The sequence below is a fragment of the Podarcis erhardii genome (assembly GCF_964252035.2).
Source record: "Podarcis erhardii genome assembly, chromosome: 1".
Lineage (NCBI taxonomy): Eukaryota > Metazoa > Chordata > Lepidosauria > Squamata > Lacertidae > Podarcis > Podarcis erhardii.
Window position 1 is genome coordinate 113,550,242 of NC_138497.1, and position 13,663 is coordinate 113,563,904.

At 42.5% G+C, this 13,663-nt stretch overlaps 1 long non-coding RNA gene across 2 annotated transcripts in view; it reads left to right on the forward strand.

Annotated features, from left to right (window-relative positions):
* Positions 1–1,443: 1,443 nt before the first annotated feature.
* The window catches only part of LOC309335874, a 29,543-nt gene continuing 17,323 nt past the window's right edge, over positions 1,444–13,663 (forward strand). The window contains exons 1-3 of one of the 2 annotated variants that reach the window (XR_014153785.1): positions 1,444–1,644; positions 7,523–7,576; positions 12,718–12,857. This is a non-coding gene — a long non-coding RNA (uncharacterized lncRNA). Of the gene's footprint in view, positions 1,645–7,522; positions 7,577–12,717; positions 12,858–13,663 lie in introns of those variants that run through there. The other variant, XR_014153784.1, reaches the window with a different exon arrangement.

A 13,663-nucleotide genomic window follows, 5' to 3' on the forward strand; every position in this document is an offset into this window, starting at 1 on the left:
TAACTTCTTTTTTTACATAATTGACTCTGCCACTTGCATCCAGAAATGAACTGGATTTCTACTGAATCCTGCTATAGTCAAAGTATCCTTGATAATGAATTCCTTTCCCCATTAAAAAGATCCTTTTTTCAGAAAGAAAGGGTTCGCTTATCCTTTCCCATACACACATGCACACAAACACACATATCATTATTTTATATGGCAGACATATCTGTAATAAAAAAACACAATAAAAATATTTAAACCATTTTAGTGATGTGACCAAATCATGGTTATTGGGCATTCATCCTGACTTGCTTGCAGGAAGATTAGACAATGTCAGCTTTTTAATGAAAGTTTATCCTGATTTGTTTGTGAGGAGGTTGGACAACATTGTGTCAAAGCAAGTATCATCCCACACTTTCCAGTGTTTCTCCCCACCACCAGTGGCGTAGCATGGGTTGTCAGCACCCGGGGCAAGGCAAGTAATTTGCGCCCCCTAACCCTAACCCCCAGATGTTGCGCCCAGTGCAGCCGGCTCCCCCTGCACCCCCCACGCTACGCCACTGCCCACCACATATCACAAAAAAGAGAAAAGCTTCTGATCTTTTGGGGACGTTGAGTTGTTGTGCAAGACTATAATTGCATGACATGAATTTGCAGGATATGATTGAATCCCACCCGAAAATAGCAGAAGCCTGGAAGCCCCCTAAAGTCTGATCATTCGGATACATTTCATGTGAACTAGCCCTAGTTATTTGAAAATATCTTCTAAAATTGTTTCTCAAACACCAATTTTTAAGCATTTTTCTTTGGAAATATATTCTGCTTCTGCTCCTGCTCCTGATCTGATCAACTTTGTAGCCTCCAACCCCATGAGAAATCAATTGGCTCACGGCTAGCTCAGGAATGTCTCTTGGCTCAATTGCCTTTGCCAGCCCAGGACATCAGCAGCAATCAGTACCATCTGGGAATCACCTATATCCTCCCTGTCTGCTTGAAGTGATCCATCCATCTTACTAAGGAAGGAATTCACAGACTACTTTAATGGTATACTGTAGCTTCATTGAGTTCACAGGGACTATGCCTAATGCATTCAGTTCATTTCTGCCATTAAAAAAATCCAGAAGAAGTGTTAAGAGTTACATGCTACTGATTCTAAATACGATTTATAACCATACATCACATTAGAAGTGTAAATGTCAAGATGTAAATGCCTTTGAGGTCTAAGAAGGTTGTCCTGCCTGATCAGATTACAGTATAGCCTATCTCTTGCCATTACTGGAGCTTGAAATGAATTAATATATTGTTATTATTCTCAAAGGGGATTTAATTTATTTCAAATGGCAATTTTATAAGAGTAGTGCAAGACATGAAATCTTGTTTCAGTGTTATTAACAAATATAATTACCTGGAACAAAGAATAATTATATGAAATGAAAATTAAAACCCCACAGGTTTTACAAGAACATTATTTTCTGGACTGCTATTGATTGTCGAGAAGAAATAATCCCGGTACAGTGTGTACACTATGCTACGTGCTTGGATTCATGACTACGGAGAAACTGGCTGCTTGCACTGGGGTTGGTTTGACAGAATGCAGCAGGAGAACCAAACTGTGATTCAGCCATTTTTTTCCAGGACAAACATGATGTAAACAAGAAGGTATCTTGTTAACTTCAGGGTTTTTCTTCTCTTTTGTTGGTTTGTTGTTTTGATGGGTTCATTACAGGGTTAATATATTTTAAGAGGCTTTTCCTTGAAAAACGATTCAGCCATTTTGCAATGTATACTGAATTTGTGAAACTTGGTGTTTTTGAGTTGTGTGTATGAATTAATATACTCATATGCTATGTATGCATTTTTTTTCTATTTTATGCTCTTTTGGGGGTATTTCTGTTGTGTGCTGCTTCAGAGGATTGGAGGGGAATGTTGGGAAGCAGCTTATATATACTTAAAGAATTTCTCTTTTAACTTTTCCATAAAGAAAATCAATGGAGTTCAAATGGGGCTTCTGATGTGCGTGGACATGACACCACAAAGTGTCACCAGCAATGCTTGTTCACACATTCATGCTCACCCATTGATATCTGGATTTATTTGTTCAAGTTGGCTGCAGTCCTAAATCCCTACCCTTCCTGCCCCAGGTAGGAGCAAAGTAGACCTTTAAGGAGCAACATTGCATCTTCAGTCATCAATCAGGTTAGAAGATGGAACAGGAGGACAGAAAGATTGCTCTACCAACCTGAAGCTTCCCTACCAATTTAACCCAAATCAGGCCTGAAACCATCCTGCTGGGAACATTCCAAAGGCAGCCACCAGGAGGCTAGCATAGGGTGACACAGCTAGGCATGCAGGAACACCCCCACCAAATCAAATCCCCTCAGTCTGGTGCAGAAGCAGGTTTGGATTGTTTTGTGTCTATGTGGTGCTGTGGGTTAAACCACAGAGCCTAGGACTTGCCAATCAGAAGGTTGGAGGTTCGAATCCCCATGACGGGGTGAGCTCCCATTGCTCGGTCCCTGCTCCTGCCAACCTAGCAGTTCGAAAGCATGTCAAAGTGCAAGTAGATAAATAGGTACCACTCCGGCGGGAAGGTAAACGGTGTTTCCGTGTGCTGCTCTGGTTCGCCAGAAGTGGCTTAGTCATGCTGGCCACATGACCCGGAACCTGTACGCCGGCTCCCTCGGCCAGTAAAGTAAGATGAGTGCCGCAACCCCAGAGTCGGCCACAACTGGACCTAATGGTCAGGGGTCCCTTTACCTTTAGCTTCCCCATCTTTTTTTTTTTATTAAAAAAACTGGCTTATGATTTTTAAAGATGGAAATCCAAAGCAGGGGTGGGGAGCTTGTGCCTCTTCAGATGTCATTGGAACACAGCTCCCATCATTCTTTATTTTTGGTGTTGCTGGTTGAGGCTGATGGGAACTGGCTGCTGGGGAAGCAAGGGGAACAGAACTGGAAAAAGAAAGAATGAAAGAAAGGTGCAATTTTCTCATATGTGCTATATAGGCTGTTCAGGAACTATTTCTCCACTAACTCTGAAACTGCTATTTTCAGCCCCCAAATGGAAATAAGAGAATATTTACCCTACCATGTGAATAGGTTGCACTGTTCTTAGGTGGAAGCTGCTTGTGTGGAGTTATGTATGTCAAGCCTTGCTGAAATGATGAATCTTGCATATATAAAAGCAGTAACCAGGTTCTGACATAAACAATAAAGCACTTGCATTGCAGTCCTTTTGGTCTTGGAAGGCATATGCAATGAATAAATTAAGTCAATAAATTGAACATGTCATGTCTTATCCATGTTGAGGTTCACAAGCTATCTTGAAATATGGTAATCATTTTTATCCTCCCTGATGCTAAACGCCACCCTTATGAATTGTGTTTGCAGAGATCTTAAATATTTGGCAAAATACTGCCAACATATTCCTATCATAACGTTGCCTTTGCACAAATCCAATCTTGGATGTCTTAACTGGTTCTAAGAAATGGATATATTTAGCAGTGCATTACAGTTGTCAAATGTAAACCCTGGAAAGGAACGATTGCAGAATGAAAGGTAGATTCCCTAGAAAAACAGACTGTCCTGTCAGTTTCAAGGGTGTAATAATTAGGACAACCTTTGCTGTCAAAACTCTGTGTGTGCCCTGCTGCCAGGAGCAGTCAAAAACATTTCCTTACTCAAGGTAGGGCAATAAAAGGTAAGAATGTGCACCAGGTACAAGATTTGCCTTGCATTTGTATATACAGCATTGTGAAACAATATGATGTGTTTTGTATTTGCTGTGTCTTTCCATTTAGACTTAATACATGTGTCCGAATCAGACCTGATGAATCTGAAGCTCTCTTCACCCCTCCCTATCATTGACTATAATGGAAAAATGAAGATGCTATTATCCCCCTTTTCACATAAGTGGATAGAATTTGTAGGAAAAAGAACCCTTCCAGCTGATTAAGCCTGCCAAATCTCAGGCAGAAAAACCCAGGATTTTTTATTATTTTTTTGCAACCATTTAAAACCAGCAAACTGTTTATTTTCTGCCTGAATTGAATGCAAATTGCAAGCATGGTTGTCCCTTCTGAAGTTATGAAGTCTGCCATGAGCAGCACACCTGGGACCTTACTTAAGGGAAAGGTTTAACTTATGGGCGGGAAGAACCACACCTAGAGGAGGGAGGGGAGAGAACTTCAAAAATACTGGACAATAAGAGCTGGATGTAATTAAACCATCACTAGCTACCTTCAAACTGAAGAGAGAAGTTTCAAATTTTGAACAAGCAGATGAAAACCAGAAGAGAGAGCGAGCAACAAACAAGCACATCAGAAGAAACCGAGAAAGAAAATAGAAATACAGTCGCAACTTGTTAGTTGAACGCCTTAGTTGTCGAACAAATCGGTTCTGAACGTCACAAATGTCGTAAGTAAGTGTTCCGGTTTGTGAACGTTTTTGGGAATCCGAACATCTAATGTGGCTTCTGAGGCTTCCGATTGGCTGCAGGAAGCCATGCCTTGGTTTTCAAACCATTTCGGGAGTAAATGGACTCCAGGAATGGAATAAATTAGAGAACCAAGGTACGACTATAGATAAAAAGCAACAAACACATTCATGCAGCAGCAGTGGAAGGACTTCAAGAGAAGTTTGTACAAACCCAAAGAAAAGCAAGATTAAAAAAATGGAATGAAAAACAAATAATTAAGATAGGTGTTGTTTGTTGGAAAACAGAAAGAGAGTAGGATAAAAAGGAGCCATTAAATCATGTGGAAAGTCATAAAACTGAACTGAGGAAGAGGGAAATAGAATGGCTCTACTGAGCTGTCCAAAATGTTTGTAGACATCCCACCTAACCCTTCCCAAAAAACCAGTGGCCTGGGAAAATGAGGTGCTGTGGATCAAATTTAATTTCATGATTTTATTGAAAGTAAGTAAACCTTGGATCAGGCAGTCAAAACAAAAGTTTCCCCATCTCTAGGAACATAGGAGGTTAAACTGAATGAGGCCATTGGATCGTCTAGCTTAGTGTTGTCTACACTGACCGGCAGCTCCTCTTCAGTCCCAGCCCAAGACTGAACTGGGGACCTTCCACATGCAAAGCAGAACTATGGCCATTTCGTAAACTGAATTTCTTCCCCATGCCTACCTTGGAAACTAACCCAAACAGCTGCCACACACACACACACACACACACACACACACACACACACACACAGTGGTACCTCGGGTTACATATGCTTCAGGTTACATACGCTTCAGGTTACAGACTCTGCTAACCCAGAAATAGTGCTTCAGGTCAATAACTTTGCTTCAGGATGAGAACAGAAATTGTGCTTTGGCAGCGAGGCAGCAGCGGGAGACCCCATTAGCTAAAGTGGTGCTTCAGGTTAAGAACAGTTTCAGGTTAAGTACGGACCTCCGGAACGAATTAAGTACTTAACCTGAGGTACTACTGTAAAAGAAGAAAACAAGCAGCAAAATAGCTCAAGAGTGCAAGTTTAATAGTGCACGGTATTCTAATGGAGAATACAGCACAGAGCAGGGGGTAAAACCCTTCTCCAATGTGTAATAGTGGGTAGGGAAGTTTCAGGACTCTTTGCTAATGTGGAAACAGTGTTACTAGTAATGGTATACCCATTTGTTTGTGAGAGAGAGCATTACGGTCGCCTTACAGTGTCACTGGATTGAATGCTGATCAAGGCAGTCTTTTTCTTTTTCCTTTGCTCCAAGAAACGCTTACTGTCAGGAGTGGTTTTTTAAAGACGAAGAAGCAGAAGAAGAAGCAAGCCATTTCACAAAGGTCAGGGAGTATTGTAAAGATCATAATTGCCTAAAGGCTTCATTAACCTTTGCAAAATAGTGCTTGCCGGATTGTAGAACATAGGATTAAATGACCATTAACATCCAGAGCAATTAATGAAAGTAGCACCCACAAGGTAATACAAATGACACATAAACCACACAGGCCTGCACCCCAAACAAAAGGCTGATTTCCAGCAGTCAGGCATGAAACAAGATGTCTATGGAAATTGCAAAGAATGGTTTATGCACTGTATAATCTACCACCCCCCCCCACGCCAAAACAGAAAATCAATTGTGTTGGCTTGGGAAGAGGTTGCTGTAAGCAACATCAGACAGCAATTGCCTGCTTCCTTTCTGTAGGCACCCTTAAAATAAATAGAGTCCTGTAAATAGCCCATTTGAACATATTTTGATTCGTTCTTTTGTTTAAAAGGAGTCCGTATGCGTTCAAACAGTAGGAAATAATTTTGTATTTCAGGGTGGGTGGGTGTTTTGGAGTAATGCCTGCCTTCAGAAAGAATCTAAATTGCTCCACGTTCCAGCAAACAGGCTCATAGCAAGGATGAAAGCCTATTAATCACCGTCTCTACATAATCTAATCAACTTCAAAGAAATAAAGCTTACCTTGTATAGTCAACTTAAACAGGGTGGCTTATTCTGCATCATTAGTATCAGTAGATCATCTTATGACGATCCTTGACTTCCCCATTATAACACACCCCTGGGAACCTCTGCTAATAAAATTAATTCCACATATAAGATAACAGCCAGAAATGCACATGCTTAGCCAGTGTGTGTGTGTTCTGTGAACCACACCATACCTTCTTTTATGGTAGCAATTGCTTGTTCCATATCATAAAGGTAAAGGGACCCCTGACCATTAGGTCCAGTCGTGGCTGACTCGGGGGTTGCGGTGCTCATCTCACTTTATAGGCTGAGGGAGCCAGCATACAGCTTCTGGGTCATGTGGCCAGCAGGACTAAGCCACTTCTGGCGAACCAGCGCAGCACATGGAAACACCGTTTACCTTCCCGCTGGAGCGGTACTATTTATCTACTTGCACTTTGACGTGCTTTCGAACTGCTAGGTTGGCAGGAGCAGGGACCAAGCAACAGGAGCTCACCCCGTCGTGGGGATTCGAACTGCCGACCTTCTGATCAGCAAGTCCTAGGCTCTGTGATTTAACCCACGTCCCTGTTCCGTATCATACTTTTTAGCAAATGGCCATCTGTGAAAAGGTTACTCACAAGCAATGGGTATTGAGTTCATCAAAATATGGATATGTAGAAGTTGCTAATTCTAGCCCTGTCTAAGCACTCATGAACACACAGTGATCATTTTGTGAAGGGCCATAACTCTGCGCACTCAGCTTGCACACTATGCTGCCCCCCAAGTCATCCCTTCCTTTAACCCTGCAGGTTCCATTTCATAGGAGCAAATTATGAACAGTCTTGAGGAGGGGTTGGCATTGGGCATGGCATGGCAGTAGAGCCAAAGTGGGCATAGGAGGCTCTGCTCCTTTCCCTCACTAAATCTCCTCCCTTACATCACTTGTGTGTGAAAGTCTGGATCCCCCCCCCCCCGTTTAGGCCCTGATGTGACCCATTAGGGATCTGCACTGCAGCTGTCACAGGTGCGCAAATCTCAACTTGCAGGTGGGCTGCTAAGTGGAGAGAAGGAGTTGTCTGCTGTAAACGTCATGTGCTGTGCATAACCAGATTGTTCTTCTTTTTCTTGTTTGTCAGGCACCTGCTGCTATCAAGCCACTGCAATGGCAGAGAAACAGACAGAAAAACAAAGTGACCAATGAACCAGCCAATGATCTGACTTGATATAAATCAGCCATCCAGTATTCGTAAGTCTTCCCCAGCCTGTTACTCTTGTCTGAGTTTACAAGCGTGCACTGCTTTCATGGTTCAAAAGACCCATGAAACCCCACCCAAGGAGCCCATGTGAGCTAGTTAATTTGTGACACGACTAAGGATAGGAGAATCTGACAATATTGGTTTCTCCCAATTTCTCATTTTTTTTCAATCATAAGCTTGTAGTTGTTTAATCGTTTAGTCGTGTTCGACTCTTTGTGACCCCATGGACCAGAGCATGCCAGGCACTCCTGTCTTCCACTGCCTCCCGCAGTTTGGTCAAACTCATGTTCATAGCTTCGAGAACACTGTCCAACCATCTCGTCCTCTGTCGTCCCCTTCTCCTTGTGCCCTCAATCTTTCCTAACATCAGGGTCTTTTCCGGGAGTCCTCTCTTTTCACGAGGTGGCCAAAGTATTAGAGCCTCAGTTTCAGGATCTGTCCTTCCAGTGAGCACTCAGGGCTGATTTCCTTAAGAATGGATAGATTTGATCTTCTTGCAATCCATGGGACTCTCAAGAGTCTCCTCCAGACCATAATTCAAAAGCATCAATTTTTCAGCGATCAGCCTTCTTGATGGTCCATCTCTCACTTCCATACATCACTACTGGGAAAATCATAAGCTTAGTTCTCCACATTTCCATATCAGTTTCATTATTTAAAGTCCCCATGAAAATTAGCCCGCATTTTATTGGGAATGTCCCCTAATTTACATATTTTATATGCATTCCCCTCCCCAATATAATGCATTTTTGTTTGCTCTTTTCACTAGTATGTGACCCGAGCATTTGCCTTTTTTGACCCTTTACTTTAGATGGAGAAGTGGGTTGCAAAATTTGGAGAAGTGAGAATTTCAAAGGATGTGTGTTTAAGAAAGTGTGGATTAGGTTGGTTCTCCTTTAAATGCAAACTGAACTGAATATCTCCACTTTCCCCAGCACAACTCATCTCTCAATATACTTGCATGACTTGGCTTCACTTAGATCTTTGGCCATTATCAGGGTTCCTGAATCTTCTAAGGAGAAGTTTCTAAGCACATTCAGCTGAACACATTTAGAAACCCCTTTTAGACCTTCCCTCTGCATGTGAAAAGCTTGCCGTTGGAGCTGCCACAAGGGCAGTGGATATAAATGGCCCACCAAGGCCCGCCCAAGACATTTCTCTGTCAAAGGATAAGATTCCACATACAGAATCCAACTGACCTGACAGCTGAATCTTATTTCATCACTGACATATGGAACAATACAATATCCTCCACTGTACCAGACAGGAGCAAAGTAGGCTAGGCTAGATCAGGTTAGGTAGTTCAGAACAGGGTAGCTTAGGGAATTCAAGAGGAACGGAGCATTGTGTGTTGCCAAAGACAATTGCCCCCCTTTGCTTAATGGTAAGGATGGCCCTGGTTGTTTCTGCTTTGCTGGTGTTGCTACAGTGTGAGCACAAACCAGGGCAGTCTGTTTGTCCTGCTGCTGGCACCCAACCCTCTGTGGCTGTGGTCTAGTGTCCTCACACTCACAAATATATATAGATGATATCTGACATACTGACACCCCAGCACCTTTCTTTCTGCATGTCCTTCTAATGTTGTCTGTTCTCTAAACGTCCCAGGGTCAACCAAAACAAACAGTATTTTTATCCTTCAGTTTCTATAATTGTGTGTGTGTTTGAATCAATGCACTATAATAATAATTGTATTAAAAGAGGAAGAAAGAGGTGAAATGGTTGCCGGGCAACACCACCTGTAACCAATTAAGCACTTTCAGGCATTACTGGGAAAGGGTTTTTTTTTTAAGCACACATTTTGAAAAGACTTGAGTAAAATTACAGTCCAGCTCTGCGTTTTCCAGATGAATCATTTTGTAGCCTTAGTGGAAGCATGAGTTCCCATAGGAACCTTGATGTGAAAGGCAAGAATATCAAATTGGACTTTGAGCACACTTTGGCATTCAGGGCTGCTTTGCGCTTAGCTTTGAAAAGGTTGTGGGTGGTGTTTTATCCCACAAATGGTTCTGTGTTTGCCCTGTAGCAGGTCACAGCATACTAGGCAGTGTAGCCATTTTAGGCATGCCGTCACGACTCATTTACAGTTAGCAACGCTGAACAGCTCTATCTGGGATTTTGAGCTAGGGTTGTCTGAGGCCTTTGGGTGATCCTCTTCGCATAACGGCAGACACATCCCACTCGCATGCAGATGAAGAAGTCCAAATGCACGTAGGCTGGAGATTCATGATCTTCTCCCTCCTCCCTGTTTTGAGTGGAAAGTATGGTCCAAATGGTGCTGGCTGCAAATGGAGTTTGTAACTCCAAACTTCCAAAGGGCACTAAGTTGGTGAAGGCTGACACAGACCATCTATATCTCATGTTGATATTATGGGCATGGTGTCCACTGCTTCACCAGAGGAAGGGGATTGCTAGGTTGTTGTTTTGTTGTTTTTTAAATGTACCGTATTTTTCGCTCTATAAGATGCACCAGACCACAAGACGCACCTAGTTTTTGGAGGAGGAAAACAAGAAAAAAAATATTCTGAATCTCAGAAGCCAGAACAGCAAGAGGGATCGCTGTGCAGTGAAAACAGCAATCCCTCTTGCTGTTCTGGCTTCTGGGATAGCTGTGCAGCCTGCATTCACTCCATAAGACGCACACACATTTCCCCTTACTTTTTAGGAGGGAAAAAGTGAGTCTTATAGAGCAAAAAATATGGTACTTTTAGCATTTGGCACTAATTAGTTTAAGAGCCTAAGAAAAACCTGGCTGCTGGATCAGGCCCAATGATGCATCTAGTCCAGTATCTTATTCTCATTGTGGCCAACCACACGACCATGGGAAGCCTGTAAGAGGGACCTGAGCACAACAGCACTTTCCTCTGTGCAGGATTTTAAGCACTCTTATATGTATTTTATGGAGTTCTGTGCCGCGTTTTATATGGGATCTAACTTGTTTTTATGCTGATGTTTGTGTTTTTACAAATTAATATAGATATGACTGTTAATATCATTTGAATATGCTTGAAATGTTTTCAAAATGTGCTATGTTCTTGCCTTTGGGGAATTTGATTGTTTTATATTGTATTGTAATTTTGCAATATGTGCAAAATTATTACATTGTATTTTTTCCACTTCTGCTTTTGTTTTTGTTTTGTCTTTTTAATGGTTCACCCCCTCCACTTTTTGCTTTTTTCATTGCACAACTCCTTCAGACGATTGAATATATGTTGACAAATAAGTTGATGTCAGCCATTGTTGTCATCACCACCACCACCACAGCCTTACATGAGAGTTTCATGCAATGCCCTGGCCTAGAAAACATGTTAGAAGGAAAACTATTATTCTAACAACTAGTGAGAGACAAAACAAGGGAGAAAACACATATAGTGTCTTTGGCTTTGCAGACACACAGCTATATGCCCATGTAGTTTGTGTTGGATGGGGGAGAGTGTGTGGTTTGGATGAAAGCATCCCTCTGCCTAGTCTTGCCAAACCTCCAGGTGGCCAGCATCAGCAGAGTCATGATTGCATTATTCTGTGTGGATCTTCCCCTTCTACCTGATGAATGAGAAGGAGAGTGGAAGATTTGCCCAGGGATTCCTGGGCAGTGTCAGCCCTAAGGAAGGTCCAAAATGAGTCTGTCAGGGAATGGAAAGAGATCCCCTGCCAGGTCCACTGCCATCACAAGATGGTGACAGGCTTGTGTGCCAGGTCTGGCCTGGTAGAGCAATATGGCTGCCCCATGCCTCACATCCTGCCCTGGCCATCATTTGCAGGAAAGCTGTGGATGTGTTGGTAGCCCTGTTGCTTTTGCAAAGTCCTGCCAAGCTGGCAGAGGAGTTAGCATTTCTCCCTAACAAGTTGAACGTGGTCTTCTAGTTCAAGTTCCTCTTGGAAATATGAAGATGCTGTTCCCCTGCTGCCTCAAAGCTTTGAGGACCCAAACCAATGGCTTCAAGGTACAAGAAAGGAGATTCCGACTAAACATCAGGAAGAATTTTTGGACTGTAAGAGCTGTTCAGCAGTGGAATGGAGTCATTCAGGAAGTGGTGGACTCTCTTTCATTGCAGGTTTCCATGGAGAGGTTGGATGGCCATCTGTCATGGATGCTTTATAAGCCCACCCTTTGCATGTTTAGTAAAGACCTGTTTCCTTTATTTCTACAGGCTAGTGAAATCTGTATTCTTCGTAATTAAACACTACCAGCCAGCCTAAAGCAAAAAGGTATTTTTTGCTATAGTGCTATAGGCATGGACAACAAAAGACATACTTCCTGGACAGGCAAGGGCTCTCCTTTGCCCTCAAATGTTCCCAAAAGGGAATTCCATTTCCTGTATGTGATCTGCCTTAATATTCTTTATAAACTGTGGGGGCCATAAGACACCCACAAAGCCCTCAACGTATAAATATGACTTGACCCCCGATTCCAAAGTCAAAGGAGAGGAAAAAGCAATAGAAAGTGTGCAAAGGAATCTGAATCTGGCAGAAGACATGATATGAATATGAGATATATGATTTTTAAAAAACTCTTCCCAGGAAGAACCTATTTAAATCAGAGTTGGAGAGAACTGCCTTTGACTGACAGCTACTGTACTAAATAGTCTGCAGCCAATCAGTCCCCGCTAAGTGCAGAAATGGGAGAAAGACAACTATGAGAATCCTTACCTATTTATAACTTCCAACAAATCCTGGAAAAATAAGGGAATATCTTTGCATCTGTTGCTGGGAAGAAACATGAGGCCATCAAGTGCAACCCAAAATGGAATTCTCAGTCAGAATTCACCAAATAATCTGTAATTTATATGAGGGTAGTTCAAGGAATAGAATGGGGAAGGGGCTATTGGGTTGCTGTTTTTATTTTTATTAGGTATTTTGTGGTTTTATACCTTGATTTTATTCTGTGAACCACCCTGAAACCCCCAGGTATAGGGCAGTATGCAAATAATGATGATAATGATCATAATAAGGAATGCAGGAAGTCAGAAAGTCAATCACCATGTAGTAACAACAGAGATTTGGTTGGGGTGGGAGAGGCTATATTGCTTAACAGTACAAATGGTAACGAAATTGAATTTTGTTTGAATTTTAGTGAGCAACTACTTAAATCAGCTCTACCTCTTTGTGGGGACTCGTTGCAGGTGAGCCACCAAGCCTCCCCCCTCAGCATGGGGGGTGGGACTGCATCCCGCCTTATGCTGGGGAGGCCCGGCCACACCAGTTACCCAAGCAGCCAATCAAGCGGCTTGGGGGCATGGCCAGGGCCAATTTAAACCATGATGCGGTTGGGGGAGCTTCTAGAACAGATTTACAGGGGGCGTGGGGGAAGAGGAGGTGGAGAATATTCCATCACGCAAGCAGAAAGCCATGTGCTGACAACATGATTGCCCTTACATTAAGTTGGATTCAACCCTCTAGTGGGTAGTCCTTGGAAAAGTATGTGTGGCCCCTGGTAATTATTTTTCTGTCAAAAATTTTTCTTGAGCAGTATCCATCAATTAAAGAGAAAGGAAATTGCTTTCAAAAACTCTAACACAGGCATAGGTAAACTCGGCCCTTCAGATGTTTTGGGACTACAGCTCCCATCATCCCTAGCTAACAGGACCAGTGGTCAGGGATGATGGCAGTTGTAGTCCCAAAACATCTGGAGGACTGAGTTGGCCTATGCCTGCTCTAGCAGGAGAAGGTAAATGTTGGTGAAACTGGCAGTGTAGAGTGGAGGGTGGTTATTGTGCTTAACTAACTTTTGAGGTGGGTTCATTTCTTTCATTCCACATGTCCTCTCTGAAATGCTCTGCATTTTGCAGCCTCACTGGATGCCCATGTTACCTAAAGTCTCCATCACTGGGCCTCCTTATAAATGCAGGGAAGTAAGGGAATTGCCTGGCATACACCTGGCAGCTGCCCATTGTTGTTGTTGTTGTTGTTGTTGTTGTTGTTGTTGTTGTTTTAAGTTAAGTCTTTTTATATCTAAAGAAATCAATACAGGAGGTTTGAAAAGAAGGGTAAAAGGAGGAAGCCTCAAAAACAAAATTGATGAGC